Below are 18,570 nucleotides of genomic sequence, written 5' to 3'. Positions count from 1 at the left end.
GAGACAGCAAATAACAGGATGGTGCAGCAACAGCAGTAAATGGATGGTGCAAGGACAACAGTGACAGGCGGGTGCAGGGACAGCAGTGACAGGATGGTGCAGGGACAGCAGTGACAGAATGGTGCAAGGACAACAGTGACAGGATGGTGCAGCGACAGCAGTGACAGGATGGTACAAGGACAGCAGTGACAGGATGGTGCAGGGACAACAGTAACAGTGGAAGGAACCTTTGGGGCCTTGGACATGGAAGGGTGAGATGTGGTCAGAGATTTTGCATGTCTGATGCATTATGGTCGTCTGCGGGATTTGTGGTAGTAGGAATACATACCTGGCAGGGGAGATACCATGACCACTAAGGTGGTTCTTCCAGGAAGAGGCTACCCATTGCACTTTGGGTGTGCTGATGTCTGTGGCATCCCCAAACAGGGGATACTCAACTGCAAAATTTGTGATAGTTCAGGACTGCGTTTGCGCCAGAAGTGCAAATTTGCACCCAACCTCCCCATGTACCTCCATCCAAGGCCCCAAAGGATCCTTCCATATCTGACAGAAATTCACCTGTACTTTCCACACATACCATCTACTATATTTGTTGCACCCAATGTGGTCTCCTCGGGAATGCCAACTTGCACGTCGTTTTAGGGAGTATTTCTGAGACACCCACACCAACCAACCCCACCGCCCCGTGGCTGAACACTTCAAATCTTGCCTCCCACCCCACCAAGGACATGCAGGTCCTGAGCCTACTCCATCGCCAAACCCTACCCATCCAACATCTGGAGGAAGAACGTTACATCTTCTGCCTTGAGACCCTGCAACCACATGGGATCAATGTGGATTTCACCAGTTTCCTCATTTCACCTCCCCGCCCATATCCCAGTCCCAAACCTTCAACTTGGCATCGCCCTCGTGACCTGTCCATCCTACTTCCCACCTATCCACTCCACCCTCCCCTCCGACCTATCACCTTTCTTCCCCTCCTTCACATTCCCTGGTACAATCCCCCCAGCTCCAACCCCATCTTGTTTATCTCACAGCACCCTGGACCCCCAAGCCTCATTTCTGAAATGTCAATTCTCCTGCTCCTCAGATGCTGCCTGACCTGCTGTGCTTTTCCAGCACTACACTCTCGTATGCATGTCCACAAGTGATTCACATTGACATTTGCACGTCTCATGCAACTCCTGTCTGACTGGGTCAGACTTATAATATTCAGGCATCCTGCCATTGATTCACAAGCATTAGAATCCCTGCAATGTGCAAACAGGCCATTTGGCCCAACAAGTCCACACCTACCGTCCGAAGAGCAACCCACACAGACCAATTCCCCTACATGTATCCTGACTAATGCACCTAGCCTACACATCCCTGAACACAATAGGCAATTTAGATTAGATTCCCTACAGTGTGGAAACAGGACCTTCAACCCTCTGATGAGTAACCCATCCAGACCCATTTCTGGCTGACTAATGCACCTAACACTATGGGCAATTTAGCATGGCCAATTCATCTAACCTGTACATCTTTGGACTGTGGGAGGAAACCAGAGCACCTGGAGCAAACTCCACAGTCACCCCCAGGCTGGGATCGAACTTGGGACCCTGGTGCTGTGAGGCGGCAGTGCTAACCACTGAGCCACCATGCCGCCCCTATTTAGCACAGCCAATCCACTTAACCTACACATCTTTGGATTGTGGGAGGAAAATAATGGATGCAGACATGGGGCGATGTGCAAACTCCACATAGACATTGGCTTGGGCTGGAATTGAACCTGGGTTGCTGGCGCTGAGGCAGCAGTGCTAACCACTGATCCACCGCACCACCCATTTAATTAGAATCCCTTCAGTGCAGATTGAGGCCATATCCCCACGGAGTCTGCATTGTCCCTCTGAAGAGCATCCCGTGCACACCCACACCAACCCTTTCCACATAACCCTTCATTTCCCAATCTAATCCACCTAGCCTGCACAATTTGGACAATTTAGCACAGCCAATCCACTTAACCTGCACATCTGCAGAAAACTGAAGCTTTGGAGGAAACCCACTCGGCACAGGGAGAACGTGCAAACTTCACACAGTCACCTAGGCTGAAACTGAACCTAGGGCTGTGAGGCAGCAATGCTAACTACTCTGTCACCAATGAGGAAGACCACCCTCACATTCATATACTGCCGCAGCTTAACTCACTCGTGAGTTTCTTCGTATACGGTTCAAAATCACACAACACCAGGTTCTAGTCCAACAGGTTTAATTGGAAGCACTAGCTTTCGGAGCGACGCTCCTTCATCAGCTGGTAGTGGAGGGCTCGATCCTAACCTGTTGGAGTATAACCTGGTGTTGTGTGATTTTTAACTTTGTACGCCCCAGTCCAACGCCGGCATCTCCAAACCACATCTTCTTATACGTATCTGTTTCACTGACCTGTAGGTGAAATGTCTGTGATCCACCTTTGTGGGAATCACTGGGGAACCGATGTTTTCACTGAGATCTTCCCTCCTGTAACAACTGCCCTTCTTCCAACACAACTAAAACTGGCTCAGACTCTCGTGTTTGGTGGGAGTTGAAATTTTTCTCCGATTGTTTCAGTGACTAAAAGTCTTGTGTCAGGAGGTATGGACGCAGAAAGCGGTTATTATCTCTGTGCCCCGATGTTGTGCAAGAAATGCGATTGGTGTCTTGGAGATTCGCACTGTTTTCAGTTGCGATTTCCTCCCAATGAAAGAGCTTCCAAGAACCGGTGAAGTTTAGTGCCACACTCATTGCGATTCAACAGTGAAGTCTCAAAAACGATCAGTTTCGATTTATTTGTGAATCAGCTGCTGCATTTCCCCACAATGAGCTATTTAGAAGAAATGCTAAAGTTCGAGCTTTGATTCGGATAGGCTTCGCAGCATAGCATGAGACTCTTCAGTCCATCGTATCCGTGCTAGTCACCCAGCATCCATCTGGTCTCATCCCATTTTTCAGCAATACACTTAGGGTCTCCTTTGTTGGAGAGTTTCAGCGACTCATCTGAGTACTCCTTTAATGTCTTCATTATTTCAGCCGTGCCACCCTTTCAGGCAGTGTGTTCACTGTACTCACAGCCCTCTGAGTGAAAGAAATCCTCTGAATCCCCCTCCAAACCTTCTGCAAAACTGTGTCCTTTGGTTATTGATCACTCTGTTCAGGGGAATAAATTAGATTAGATTCTCTGCATTATGGAAACAGACCCTTCAGCCCAACGAGTCCACACCGACCCTCTGAAGAGTAATCCACCAAGACCCATTCCCCTACCCTATATTTACCCCCGACTAATGCGCCTAACAGTGTGGGCAATTTAGCATTGTGTATTCACCTAACCTGCACATCTTTGGATTGTGGGAGGAAACCAGAGCACCCAGAGGAAACCCACACAGAATGTGCAAACTCCACACAGTCGCCTGAAGGGGGAATCAAACCCAGGTCCCTGGTGCTATGAGGCAGCAGTGCTAACCACTGAGTCACCATGCCATCTGAGATTCTCCCTCTGTGCTTTGTCTGTGATTCTCAGAACTTTGTATACCTCAATCATTCCCATCCGCCCCCCCCCACCCCAAACAACCTTCTGTACTCCAAGGAATATTTCCCCAGCCAATCTAATCAAGTTTTATAACCTAATTAATCACTTCAAACCATGAAGCATCCTGGTGAATCTCATCGGCACCCACTCTCATACAATCATTTGCTTCTTACAGTGTGACGACCAGAACTGCACACAGGGTTCCAGCTGTGGAATTTCTAATGATTGAATACTTCTTGTATTCAATGCCTTGACTAATAAAGCCAAATATCCCATATGCTGCCTTGTTCAACTACATTGACCTGTCCTGCTGCCTTCAAAAATCTAATCAAATCCACAGCAATGCCCCTCATGAAAGGGAAAATTCTAAGAGTGGCAGGCTACCAAACTGCTGATGACTATAGAAATCCCCATGAGCACAAAGGACGAAGAAAAGCTTTGATAACCATGAGGAGGCAACAAGCCACTGTTTAAGATAATGGCCAAGGATAATCATATAAATGGGCTTCAGTAGAAATTGTATATTGTCATGTTTGAACTTCATAAATTGACACTTAAAAAGGAAGTTAAAAATCACACAACACCAGGTTATACTCCAATCGGTTTATTTGGAAGCACTAGATTTAGGAGCACTGCTCCTTCATCAGGTGGTTGACTGGTGTTGTGTGATTTTTAACTTTGCCTCCCCCCCCCCCCCCCAGTCCAACACCGACACCTACAAATCTTAAAAAAGAAAATCAGCTTAAAAGGCTGGAGATAAAGGCTGTAGGCAGGGCTACTGATGTAGTTGCATCACTATCAGAGGAGGCATCTGGGAGAATGGGAAGGTGAAAAAAGCCATTTTACATGCATATGAGCTTATACCAGAAGCCTACAGATAACATTTCAAGAATCTAAGGAAGGTCCCTGGTCAAACACAGTAATTTCGATGGATATAAGAGCTGTAAAAATTGAACGAACTTACGATGCCCTTAAATAGGTAATTATTTTGGAGGAATTCAAAAATTCACTGTCTGAAGCAGCACAGACTCATGTGGAAGAGGTGAGCAGCTGAAGTGGCTGATGATTATGAGCTGGTCCATAAAACATGGTTTGGCTTCCAGAATTAATTTCAGTCCATGAGGGATAGAAACTGGGGCAAAGAGAAATCCTCACATGGAAAGTGAGAGGTAGAAGTGAAGATCATAGGGATAACTTATTACAGAGTAAAACAGAAAGCCTTGATGGGGACAAAGAAATTAAAAGGCTGCAGTGTCTTCATTATCATAAAGTGGGTTACACAAAATCATAGTGTTGATGGGCTAGGAGAAAGACAGATATAGAAAAACCAGACAAGCGTGGGAGTTTTGTTGCACTAGTAACATAAAGCACAAGGGAAGTTAGACAACTGTCTCAGAGTGTACAAGATGATCAGGGGTTGATTAAGAACGAAGTGCCAGATCTGCTTAAAACATATACATGCAAGGGTAAAGTTTATTCACATAGGCCGGGAGTAGCAGGTAAAGAGATTACAATATTAAAAGACACAGGATCCTCTCAGTCTGTGATGCTGAAGGATGAGGGAATATGTAGTTCTGAAGGATTATTGCCAGAAAAGGTACTAGTAATAGGAATCCATCGTGAGACAAAAAGTGCCCAATTATGTAAAGTGAGGCTAGAGTGTCCAGAGATGAGTGGAGAATTTGTGGTAGGAGTACTGAACAAACTCTGAGCTCCAGGAATACAGCTTGTCCTTGCAAATGATATAGCTGATTCACTGGTAGGCGTGTTGCCTACTTTAGTTGAAAAATCAGTGGAGATTCAAGCAACTGAAGAAATGCAGGGTGTTTATCCAGGGATCTTCCCAGATTGTGTGGTCAGGAGCTAAAGCAGGAGAGATCAAAAGGCACAGATAAGGAAGTGAAATAGTTCTTTTAGAGACTTTTTTGATCACATAAATGGGACAGAGCAGGAGCAAATAGGTAAACATGCAAGTATCTTTAGCTCTGCTAAGCTTATTGAGTTTCAGCAGAAAGATGAGAACTTAAAATAGTTGTAATCAAAAAGCAAATACAGAGAAGAAATGTGAATGCATCCTTGTGTGTTATTGCTTAACAAATGATCTCTTAATGAGTAAATGGAGACCATCACACAAGCAAATGAGAGATGGGCAGAGATTCATCAAATTGTTTTGCCAGTAGGGTATAGAAAGGAGGTGCTGTGAATGAGCTACCACTTGGAGATCATTTCGGGGTGAGGGAAAACACAGGCTAAAATACAAAGACATTTTTATTGGCCAGGACTACACAAGGATGTTGTTGAATTTTGACAGATGTGTCATACATGTCAGCTAATCAGAAAACCACAGGCTGTAATAAAACCTGCACCTTTAATACCTATTCCAACATTTGAGGAACCTTTCACAAGAGTCTTGATTGGTTGCGCAGGTCCCCTACCTCAAACAAAAAGTGGGAATAAGTATTTATTAACAGTAATGGATGTATTGACTAGATTTCCAGAGGCATTCCTATTATGCAATATCACAGCTAAAAGGGTTATAGAAACATTACTCAACTTTTTTTTTTGTGAGATGTGGACTACCAATAGAGACTCAGTCAGATCAAGGATCAAACTTCACATCCAAGCTATTCAAGAAGTTTATGGATAACTTGGGAATAAAGCAATTCAAATCTACGGCAGACCATCCAGAATTGGATGGAGCCCGAGAGAGATGACATCAAACACTAAAGACCATGTTGCGGGCTTATGGTCAAGATTATCCAGATGATTGAGATAAGGGAGTTCTGTTTGTGCTTTCTGTGATCAGAAATGCACCAAATTAATTGACCAAATTCAGTCCATTTGAATTAATGTTTGGGCATGAAATAAGAGAACCATTAAAATTCATTAAGGAGAAATTAATCAGTCAGAATTCAGAGACCACCCTATGTGTCAAATTTTAGAGAACGATTAAATAGATCTGGAGTATTGGCAAGACAGCATTTAAAAGTATCATAGTCAATGAAACAGGAAGTGGATAATAAATCACAAATTCTCAATTTTGCAATTGGAGATAAGGTATTGATGTTACTTCCAGTAACAGGTGAACCTTTAAAAGCCAGTTTTTAGTGGACTCGATCATACTGAGAGGAAATTGAGTAAGGTGAACTACTTGATAAGGACTCTAGACAGGAAGAAATCTCACAAAGTGTGTCATATGAATATGCTCAAAAGGTATTTTGACAGGGAAGGAAAGCAAGAAGAGAAGGTGTTAGTGATTACAGTAAAGAAGGAAGAACCAAGTTCAGAGGATTCTGATTTGGACATTCCTCAAATCAAATTGGACAATGAGGATGTTGTCAAAAATTGAGATAAATTATTGAGTTACCTTCCACAAGAAAATTGAAATGACCTGAAAGAGTTATTACTATCACATGGCGAGACATGAGGATATAAACTGGGACGTACTAATCTAATTATGCATGGTGTAGAGATAGGAGATGCTGTTCCAATTAAGCACCATCCTTATAGGCATCAGCCTCTAAAGTTGGCACAGGTTCAGACGGAGATGGAGCACATGCTTCGAGATGGAGCTCACCCATAGTCATGTGCCGAAGCCAGACGGTAGCCAATGGTTGTATGTGGTCTATTGCAAAGTTAATGATGTTACAAAGACCGATGCATATCCAATTTGGTGGTTAGAGGACTGTGTCAAAAAGGTGGGACAAGCAACTTACATTTCTAAGTTAGGCTTGCTCAGAAGCTACTGGCAAACACCTCTGTGAGAGAGAGCAAAGGCAATTTCTGCTTTCATGACGCCAAATGGACAATATCAGTTCAAATATCAGCATGGATCCTTCCACATCTGACAGAAATTTACCTGTACTTCTACCAATGTGATCTGCTGCACCCGATGTGGTCTTCTCTATATCGGGGAGACACGATGCTTTCTTGCAGATCATTTCAGAGAACATCTCTAAGATACCCTCAGCCACCAATCCCACTGCCCTGTGGCTGAACACTTCAACTCCCCCTCCCACCCATTCTAGGAGATGCAGGTCCTGGGCCTCCTCCATCATCAAACCCTTACCACCCAATGCCTGGAGGAAGAATGCCTCATCTTCTGCCTTGGGACCCTGCAACCACATGAGATAAATGTGGATTTCAACAGTTTCCTCATTTCCCCTTCCCCTACTTTATCCCAGTCCCAAGCCTCCAACTCAACACCGCCCTCCTAATCTGTCCATCATCTTTCCCATCCATCCGCTCTTCCTCCTGCCTATCACCTTCTCGTTTTCTCAGCTAATGTCTCCCCAATCCCGCTCCCCTCCTATTTATCTCTCAGCCAAGTCGTCCAAAAGCCTCAATCCTAATAAAGGGCTTATGTCCAAAATGTCGATTCTCCTGCTCCTCAAATGCTGCCTAACTGGCTGTGCTTTTCTAGCATCACACTCTCAACTATATCAGTTCAAAGTCATGCCATTTGGTATGAGAAATACTCCGGCCACATTTCAGAGACTGACTAAGGTCATTGCTGGATTACCCAATGTGTGGTGTATATTGATGACCTCGTGATTTTGAGTCACTCGTGGAAGGAAGATTTACAGCATTTCTTGGACTTGATCAATTGACTTTGGAAGGCAGGCTTGGTGGTAAACCTATCTAAAAATGAATTTGCCAAAGCCCAAATCATCTTCCTGGGCCATGTTATTGGATGTGGACAAATGGCCCCACGGGAGGCAAAAATGAAAGTAATTGGAGAATTTCCCATACCGTTCACAAAAAGAGCAGTACTATGGTTCCTGGGATTGACTGGATTTTACCGAACATTTGTGTCAAACTTTAGCAGTGTGGCTGCACCACTCACCGAATTGCTAAAAAAGGGCAAGAAGTTTCAGTGGACAGCAGACTGTCAAAAAGTGTTTGACAGCCTGAACACCGTGTTAACCACTGCCCCAGTATTAGCCACACTGGATCACTCAAGGCCTTTTAAGGTGGCTATTGATGCCAGTGATGTGGATGTCAGTGTGGTGTTCCTGCAGGAGGATGATAAGGCAATAGAAAGACCCATCAGGTATTTTTCCAGTAAGTTGAACATTCATCAACCGAAATATTCAATGGTGGAGAAAAAGGCTTTGAGCTTGGTGTTGGCATTACAATGTTTCAGTATCTATGTTACCAGCAAAACATCTAAAACACTTGTTTACACTGATCATAACCCATTGACCTTTGTGGAAAAATCTAAGGCCAAAAATGCCAGACTGTTTAGATGGAGCTTGTTGTTGCAGCCATTCTGTTTGACAACTGTGCATATGGCAGGTCGCGAAAATATGAAAGCCGATACGATATCAAGATTTGAATGAGATACAGAGGGTGTTCGGTGACTGGTGTGCCATGGCCTGAATTTGCATGTGGTTGTGCATGTTTGCATGTTTATAGTTGGTTTAGTGTATATGTGTGTTTAGACTGTGTGTGTTTTTGAAGGATTTAAAAAATGAAGCCATCTTTTGATATTGATAGTTCTTTTTCTTATGGGGGGGGGAGGGGGTCACTAAGCTAGTCCTTTTTTCTAAAAGCTGTTCCTTTTCTCAAGAATACTGTGTCTTTGGTTTTTCTTAGAGGGATTGTAATCAGACCGGGCTTCAAAATGGCTGGGCTTGGTACAGAGATGAAAAGCCTTTTTGCTTATACATAAACACTTGAGTCTTTAGGCCAAAGCTTTTATGTTTTTAAAAGTAACTGGTATAAATCAAGGGGGTATGGCCAGCTCTCCATCTGAGCAGTTCAGTCCAAAACTAGTCAGGGCATTCAGCAGTGGGCTGTGTGAAGAAAGGCCACTAAACTCACTCTCCTTCTGCCCTTCTAACTTCCACCTGTAAACCTTTGTTTCATTTTTACTGTGTTTAAGGGGGTTTGTTTATTGGGACTGCTGTGCATATTCATAACAGCATAATTAAGTCTAGTTTGGATAGACTGCTCACTGCCTTTATTCCTGATGAAGAGCTTTTGCTCGAAACGTCGATTTAGAAGCTCCTTGGATGCTGCCTGAACTACTGTGCTCTTCCAGCACCACTAATCCAGAATCTGGTTTCCAGCATCTGCAGTCATTGTTTTTACCTCTTGCAAGGATGACTGCCTTGAAGAAGTTTTCCTCCTCTCTCTACAAGAATCCTCTCCCACTGCAACTCCCAGGTCATTTCCTCTGCCCTGAAGCTCTTCAACCATGTCGTGAAACAAACTCGCTACCACAGCCACATTTGCTTCCTCAGTGCCTGCCTCCGTAACCAACTCATCCCACATTGACTCCGGACCACCTTTAATCCAGCAGAGTTCGGACCCGAACAGGACAAACAGTACAGACTACAGATTCAAAAACACCAGCAACAGTTCTCCTTCAAGATCTTCCGTTCCACACTTGCAGCAATGCGCCGGTACCTAACCTCTCTACAGTCTGCCCTGCCTCAGCTGAGGGCCACACTCTCTCACAATTGCAAAGGACCCATTCTGTACTACATCCTCAGGAGAATTCATACTCTCAACAAACAGTATTTCAATTCCATCTCAAACATCAAAAACTGTAAGTACAACAATCTTTTATCCACCCACCTCCATAACCAGCGCTCCTCAAACATTCCAGAAGATTCCCCTGGCCTCGGAACCTATTCCGCCATTAGCCATGCGGCTAATACAGCTGCCACCCCCACACTAATTGATGATGTCACTTCCGCCCCCGTCATGGCCACTCCCACAACCACTTCCACCCCTCGCAATTCCTCATGCATCACACGTGACATCATTTCCGCCCCTCACATCATCGCTGATGCCACATGCTCAGTGACTTCTGCCACCCCTACTGCCGTTGTCACCACCACTTCCGCCCCCACCAATGCCACTCACCTGCATTCTGCTGACATGCCCCCCATAGACCCCACTGTCACTATCCCCACCCCCCAGAACCCCGAGGGGAACACTACCCCTGCTCATGACTCCACCCCCATCCCCCCACCATCACACCCACTCCGGTTACAGGTTCCGCCTCCATTCCCAGCTCTACACCCACACCAGATCCGAGCTCCCAGCCCTGCCGAGTTTTCACCATCCCTCCAAACCTTCCCCTCACTGAGGACGAACGATCAGTCCTCAGCAAAGGACTCACCTTCATCCCCCTCCGTCCACGCATCAATGAATTTAATACAAGCCGTGACATCGAACACTTCTTCCGTCGCCTCCGCCTCCGAGCTTACTTTCACAATCAGGATTCCCGCCCACCTTTCGAGGACCCCTTCACCCACCTCCAACACACTGCATCCACCTGTACACCCCGCGCTGGCCTATTACCTGCCCTCGACCTCTTCATTTCCAACTGCCGCCGGGACATTAACTGCCTCAACCTGTCTACCTCCCTCCCCCACTCCAATCTCTCACCCTCACAACGCACAGCCCTCCAATCCCTCTGCTCCAATCCCAACCTCACCATCAAGCCAGCAGATAAAGGGGGCACAGTGGTAGTCTGGCGCACTGACCTCTACACGGCTGAAGCCAAACGCCAACTCGAGGACACCTCTTCCTACCGCCCCCTTGACCATGACCCCACCCCACATCACCAAACCATCATCTCCCAGACCATACAGAACCTCATCACCTCAGAAGATCTCCCACCCACAGCTTCCAACCTCAGAGTCCGGGAACCCCGCACTGCCCGGTTCTATCTCCTTCCCAAGATCCACAAGCCTGACCACCCTGGCCAACCCATTGTCTCAGCATGCTCCTGCCCCACTGAACTCATCTCTACCTACCTCGACACTGTCCTATCCCTCCTAGTCCAGGAACTCCCCATATACGTTCGAGACACCACCCACGCCCTCCACCTCCTCCAAGACTTCCGTTTCCCCGGCCCCCAACGCCTCATCTTCACCATGGATATCCAATCCCTCTACACCTCCATCCGACATGACCAGGGCCTCCAAGCCCTCCGTGTTTTCCTCTCCAGACGTCCCCAACAGTACCCTTCCACCAACACTCTCATTCGTTTGGCCGAACTGGTCCTCACCCTTAACAATTTCTCCTTTGAATCCTCCCACTTCCTCCAGACCAAAGGGGTAGCCATGGGCACACGTATGGGCCCCACTAACCCAGAAAATGAGTTCTGTATGTTTTGAGTGGTCTGGCCTAGTCCATAACACTGAACAATGAAGGCAAGTATGTCAAACACCTTCTTAACCATTCTGTCTACCTGTGATACAAATTTCAAAGAATTATATACCAGAACCCCTCAGTCCCTTTATTCTACAACACAACTGAAGGCCCTACCACAGGAAAACTTGACAAACACAGGATGGTGAGAGAGAGAGAAAAGGTGTTAGATAGATCTTCTGATTAGGTAGGGATTGGCATGAAGTATTAGCTTGAACCAGAGGGACCACATGGTCTGCTCCTCTGCTGTAAATTCGATCTAAAAGTTAGATTACTGGGTCAATTATAAAGTGTTATATTTAGGGAGTGTGAGAGAAGTTAAGATATTTTCATTGCATAAGATATGTTCCCGGCTTTAAAATAGTTCAGTACCCACCAAATCTACAGATGCATGGAAGTTGCTGAGAGCTTCTGTCAATAACGGAGGTACTCAGCCACCTGCCCCCTCCCCCTTTCCATCAGGTATAGGAAGCTGGCAACATCCATCTGAGTGTCACAACGTGGCAATTCATATCATTAGGCTGAACAGTAAAACAATCTAGATGTTTACTTGATGTTTGAAGTGCACCTTTGATCAGAAATGTTGAAATCTTACATAAGGAAATAAAATGTTCTTGATGTTCCCAGGTTTCTTTTTCATAATTTGGTGTCAACTTGTTTACATTTCACATCAAGGGGTAATCTGACTGAGATGTATATAATAATGAGACTGAGATAGAGTTGATCCTGAGAGTCTTTTCCCCATTGGCAGACATGTCTAAGACTAGAGAGCATAAATTTAAGGTGAGGAGCAAGTGGTTTAAAGGAGATCTGACAAATTTATTTCGCCAAGAGAGAGGTAGAAATATGGAACATGCTGCTCAAGAGGGTGATGGAGGCAGGTACTCTCACAAAATCTAAGAAGCATCTGAATGAGCACTTAAAATGCTGGGGATTCGTAGGCTATACACTAACCAGACAAATGGGATTAGTGTAGCCTGATGTTTGTTGGTTGGCAAAGATACGGTGGGCCAAAGAGCCTGTTTTTATGCTTTGTTATTCAATATCTGTATCATAGATAATGGGATAAGAGACCCTAAAATGTGATATTTATGGACAGATTCTATACAAGTTTAGTGTTGCCATTTTATAAAAACATTGACAGATTTTGGTCAGTCACAGTGATTTATTCCAGAACTACAAACCTGCGTATACAAAAAACCGACAAACACTGACCAAATACTTAACTACACCAGCAACCATCCCAACACACACAAACGAAGCTCTATCAGAACACTATTCCAACGAGTCACCACACACTGCAGCACAGACGAACTTTGGAAAACAGAGGAGAATCACTTATACAACGTATTCAAGAAGAACGGATACTCAAAAAATACAGTGTGCAGATTCCTCAGGAACAAACTACGACAAGCAGGCCTAACACAGCCAGAAACTCTAACCATCTCACCATTCATCAAAGAAGTCTCAGAAATGACAGCCAGACTACTAAGACCTCTAGTAGCACACAAACCCACCAACACTCTCAAACAAAAACTGACAAACTTAAAAGATCCAGTACGACCCATGGACAAAACCAATGTTATGTACAAAATTCCATGCAAGGCCTGCCACAAACACTCCGTAGGACAAACAGGAAGAAAATTAGCCACCAGAATACATGAACACCAGCTAGCCACAAAAAGACACTCTCCCTTGTAGCCGTACACACGGATGAAAAAACCACCATTTCGACTGGGACAACACATCTATTCTGGGACAGGCTAAGCAAAGACATGCCAGAGAATTCCTAGAAGCCTGGCACTCTAACCACAATGCCATAAACAAACGCATAGGTCGAGATACCATCTATCAACCCCTCAGAAAACGAACAGGAAATGACATCACCACAAACCCCAGGAACCCCATCCAGGAGAAAGATATAAATAGAAAGCAGGAGACAACAGCTTCGCTTCACTTGGAGGTCACCACTGATGATGTTACCTAGCCAGGTAATGAAACGTCTGGATATCAAACCGACAGCTCAGCGAGCAAACCTACACCCTGAGTTATTCCATTTTACTCCTGTGAATTTATACTTCTTGCAAATAAATCTGAATGCTAGTTTTAGCCTGAAAGATATGCCTGGGATGGCAGCTTCTGGAAAACATGATGTACAGCACTGCAATTTCAGGCAGCTCAAAATACCAAACCAGTAACTGCTCATCCACTGGCACACAGCACACTGCAGAATGGTTAAAGATGGAATGCAACTGTGGATACAATTACACTTGGGAGTCAACTTCCTGAATTCACAAAACTTGCAGGTTAATCTTGCTGCAGATTACGATCTAATTTCCAACAGGTCCTGCTCAAAAGCCACACACGATATGGATCAGAGCCTGAAACCTAAGTGTAATCCAAGGAAATTATCGGCCAGGTCAATAACGTGCAGTACCACTAAAACGTACAAAAGGATGTTGCATGTTCACGTGTTTACTACAAAGTAATACATCTGTGCCGATAGTTACAGGTACTTGCTCATCTCCATGACATTTGCGAGTCAGTATATGTTGGTTACAGACAAATTCTGTATTAGTCACACCAATAGGGTAGCAATATGAAACTGGGAGTAACACTAACAATTGGGAATTTTGTATGTCACATGGACTGTATCTTAAATCTTGGTATAATTCTGAAGGGAACCTGGACATTGGAAGAGTGTATGGCCCCAGCACAGACTTGGGTATTGGGTATGTGAAGTCAATGTAAAATATACAACTCCATACATGCTCACTAAAACTAATAACGTCATGGCATTGGTACAACTTGTAGCAGGGTGGAACTTGGCTACCTGTTTTTGAGTAGTAGCCCAGCCTTATTGTCAGTATTGACAAGAAATCTGGAAATATGTTATCAACAGACTTCATTATAGAGATGTTAGATGCTATAACCTGAACATCTGTGAATATCAAAGACATACTCTGTCCAAAAACAGTGGACCCTTGCCACCTCAGGATGGGTTCACTAGAATAGGAAAAGACCCAATGCCACTCGACCTGAGCTCCATCAGATAGGCCAGCATTTTATTGAAGAGAATTACAATTGATTATATTCATTGGCTTAGCCAAAAGTCTTAGATACAAAAGAAAAGAGTATTCTGGGAGACATGGGGTGTGAAGGCAAGGAGGGAGGCTATTATTTGAGAGTGCTTCCTCAGTGTTTAACTTGGCACAGGCCAATGAGTTGAATAATTATGTATCCAGGTTAGGCTAGAAAATTAGGAAAAGAGACTGAATATACCCTGACTACTATAGATTTACAGGAAGAAAGGCTACTATTGATCCTTTAACTGCTAAAAGTATTCTGATAACAGACAGGATTCAAAGTCAAGGAAAACATTTTGACATTCTTGTTATCAGTGTGAATTTGCTGGTGCTTTCAGAGATAGAGGGGAGGTTTTATCACCAACCTCACACTTATACGTTCTCTTCCCATTATGGTTTCTCTGAAGTACCAGGTCTTTTGGTGATCTACTCTCAATGTGCAGAAGACCAATAATCTCACAAATGACTTAGTACACATTTTACATGTGAATAGTTTCTCCTCTGTATGAAGGTGTATGAGAAGTCACATACATCTCAGGTGCATGGTTTCTTCTCTGCTTCAATCCCCTGATAGAACAGGAATCTTGATGAGCTGGAGAATGATTTGATACACAACTCGCGCGTGAATGATTGGTGCAAAAGGAATTGTGGTGATTGTGAGAATGATTTCTCACACATCATTCACATATATAGTTTCACCCCTGTGTGGAATGGGCTAGTGATATACCAGGTCGGATAACTATGGAAAGGCCCTTTTATTTGTTTCACATTTGAATGGCTTCACCTCCACATTATTGTATAAATGATTCATGAGTGACAATAACATTGTAAAACATTGTTCACCCACCTCAAGCGAATGGTTTCTCTTCCATGAAGCTGCTCTCGTGTTAATAGTTGTACAACAGATGCAACTTGTGTGTTAGACATTAGCAACCTAGGAACTGTCCTCACACAAGTCTCTCCTGTAGGAATGAGTCAGTGGTTCATGAGGCTCAATGACTGATTGAAGCTTTCAACACACTTGGAGCTCATCACTTCTTCACAGCCTCATGGTACCTGGGAAGATGGGGGACTGGGCAGAAGAAAGAAAGTTGCCATACCGCCTGCTCCTGGTCACTATCCAATGTCCTTTTTGGAAACAAGAGTGAATAACAGTCAAATGAGAGAAAAGAAAGGACTTGTGTGTGATGTCCTCACAGAGGGGAAAAGCAGACTGGCACTCAGTGTGGAACAGTCTGTCACTGAAGAGTCAGCCCCTTTGGTAAAGGAGCAGGGAGAGTTGGAGAAAATCCTGTTTCACAGACAGATTGCACCACACTGCACACGAGAGTACAAAGTGGATAGACAATGCAGATAGATCCTGACCATTATCCAAAGAACAACTGCACAACTTGTGGGAGGACATCCAGTCCCTTCACGGTATTGCTTAACACAGAGAGGGTTGGGCAGCGAAACTATAATCTGGAAATCAATCGGGTCAGGGATGTTTTGACAGATCATGAGATCTGAAACTTGGCCAGGGGTGTTTAAACTTTCTGGAGGTTGGGCTGTGGGCGATCGGTCAGGGTGAGGCTGGGAAGAAGTGTGAGTGGCTCCAAGTGTGGTGAGAGCTTCGATCATTCATCGAGCCTCATAAACCACTGACTCATTCCTTCAATAAATTATGTATCTTATGGTCCTGCTCCACAGCTACCTGAAGAAGGAGCAGCGCTTTTAAAGCTAGTGCTTCCAAATAAACCTGTTAGACTATAATCTGGTGTTGTCTGATTTTTAAGTCATTCCTACAGGTGACAGACTGCTCAAGTTTGTGGTGTGTGAGGAGGGCTCCACAGGCTGTTATGATTTCCGCACACACACACACACATAGAACAGGAGACTTGATGAGCTGGAGAATGATTTGATACAGAACTTACACATTAACGGTTTCTCTCCAGTGTGACTGTGTTGGTGCAAAAAGAATTGTGATGATTGTGAGAATGATTTTGTGGAAGAGAAATTATTCAAAAATGTAAGGTGTGTGATCAAGATTTCATGCAATCATTGAAGCTTGTGAAACATTAAGGTATTCACAGCAGGAAGAGCCATTCATGTGCGAGGCGTGCAACAAGTCATTCTTGCAGTCATCACACCTCCCTACACACTGATATCTTCACACAGGAGAGAAATCATTCAACTATGAACATTGTGAAAAGCTTTAACCTAAATCCCCGAAGCACCAGAGGAATCCAGCCCAATTGAGTGAGGTATGTACAGGCTTTCACAGTCAGTGTCTCTTCTAATTGATTACTTGATTCCATGATTTGTGTTTGGCTTCATTGAGATTGATACTAAGCAATTTGTCAGAACTTTACATCCAAGGAATTAGGGAGAATGAGGAATTGAAGAAATACTGTATTAATGTAAGTTTGGTCAGCAAAACCGAAGGATAGGTGATATATTTCCAAGTCAAGGTTCACCAACTTTCAAAGCGCTGCTCCTTCTTCAGGTAGCTGTGGAGTAGGACCATAAGACACAGAATTTATAGTAGGAATGAGTCAGTGGTTTATGAGGCTCAATGAATGATTGAAGCTCTCACCACACTTGGAGCCACTCACACTTCTTCCCAGCCTCACCCTGACCGATCACCCACAGCCCAACCTCCAGAAAGTCTAAACACCACTGGCCAAGTTTCAGATCTGATGGTCTGTCAAAATATCCCTGATCTGACTGATTTCCAAATTATAGGTGGAATTTGCAGAGGATAGTGCTCCCATATATCGACTACTCTCATCCTTCTAGATGGAAGTGGTTGTGGGCTTGCAAGGTGCACGTGGACTGCAGCACTTCAAGAAGGCAGCTCATCACGACAGTCTCATGGGTAATTCATGAAGGAAAATAAATGCTGGTCCAGCCAGTGAGTCTCACATCCCATGACCAAATAAAAGAAAATCATTTTCCACATCTGGACGTTGCACCGCAGACAACTGATGGCTCAGTGGTTAGCACTGCTGCTTTACAGCACCGGGGACCCGGGTTCGATTCCTACCTCAGGCGACTGTCTGTGTGGAGTTTGCAAGTTCTTCCTGTGTCTGAGTGGGCTTCCTCGGTGCTCTGGTTTTCTCCCACAATCCAAAGATGTGTAGGTCAGATGAATTGGCCATCCTAAATTGCTCATAGTGATAGGTGCATTAGTCAGGGGTAAATATAGGGTAGGGAATGGGTCTGAATGGGTTACTCTTTGGAGGGTCAGTGTGGACTTGTTGGGCCAAAGGACCTGTTTCCAAAATGTAGGGGATCTAATCTAAATCACTTATGGTACATTTTTCCATCTATTAACCACCGCCAGTAAGTCCCCATGAATAATTTTTAAACTCATTCAGAGCAATACAAACCATAAAATGTGAGGGAGAAATAGGGAGAGGGGGAATAGGGCTATATCAAAATGTACTTGCAGGCAGAGATAAAGCACTGTATCCCCTGTGGTACCTATCTCTCTCAAAAGCATTGAAAGCATTGGTGTTCACTGCCTGTACCCTCTCCAAGGACCATCGAACCTGAATGTAACCACGGAAGAGGGCAGGCAGCAGAGTTGACCCTCTCCAAGCCAGTTTGGCCAGACCCAGGAGCAGACTAATGAGGAGCTCCTCCAGTCTGCCCACATTCCCGCTGCACCAGGTGCCCAAAGATCAGGAGCAGGGGGCTAAAATGCAACCAAAAACATAATGAAAGGTTTTAAAATAGTTTAAAAGAGTATCCAAATGTCCATAACCAACATCAACATGGTCCACAGAT

At 44.5% G+C, this 18,570-nt stretch overlaps 1 non-coding gene across 1 annotated transcript; it reads left to right on the top strand.

Annotated features, from left to right (window-relative positions):
* Positions 1-320: 320 nt before the first annotated feature.
* Positions 321-479, top strand: LOC122541677 (U1 spliceosomal RNA). The gene has a single exon (XR_006309649.1). It is a non-coding gene; the product is annotated as a U1 spliceosomal RNA (small nuclear RNA).
* Positions 480-18,570: the final 18,091 nt, after the last annotated feature.

This window comes from Chiloscyllium plagiosum, unplaced genomic scaffold (genome assembly GCF_037043375.1).
Source record: "Chiloscyllium plagiosum isolate Xiang-an unplaced genomic scaffold, Cpla_swu_hap1 HiC_scaffold_35, whole genome shotgun sequence".
NCBI lineage: Eukaryota > Metazoa > Chordata > Chondrichthyes > Orectolobiformes > Hemiscylliidae > Chiloscyllium > Chiloscyllium plagiosum.
This window is presented reverse-complemented; position numbering and strand designations above follow the sequence as displayed.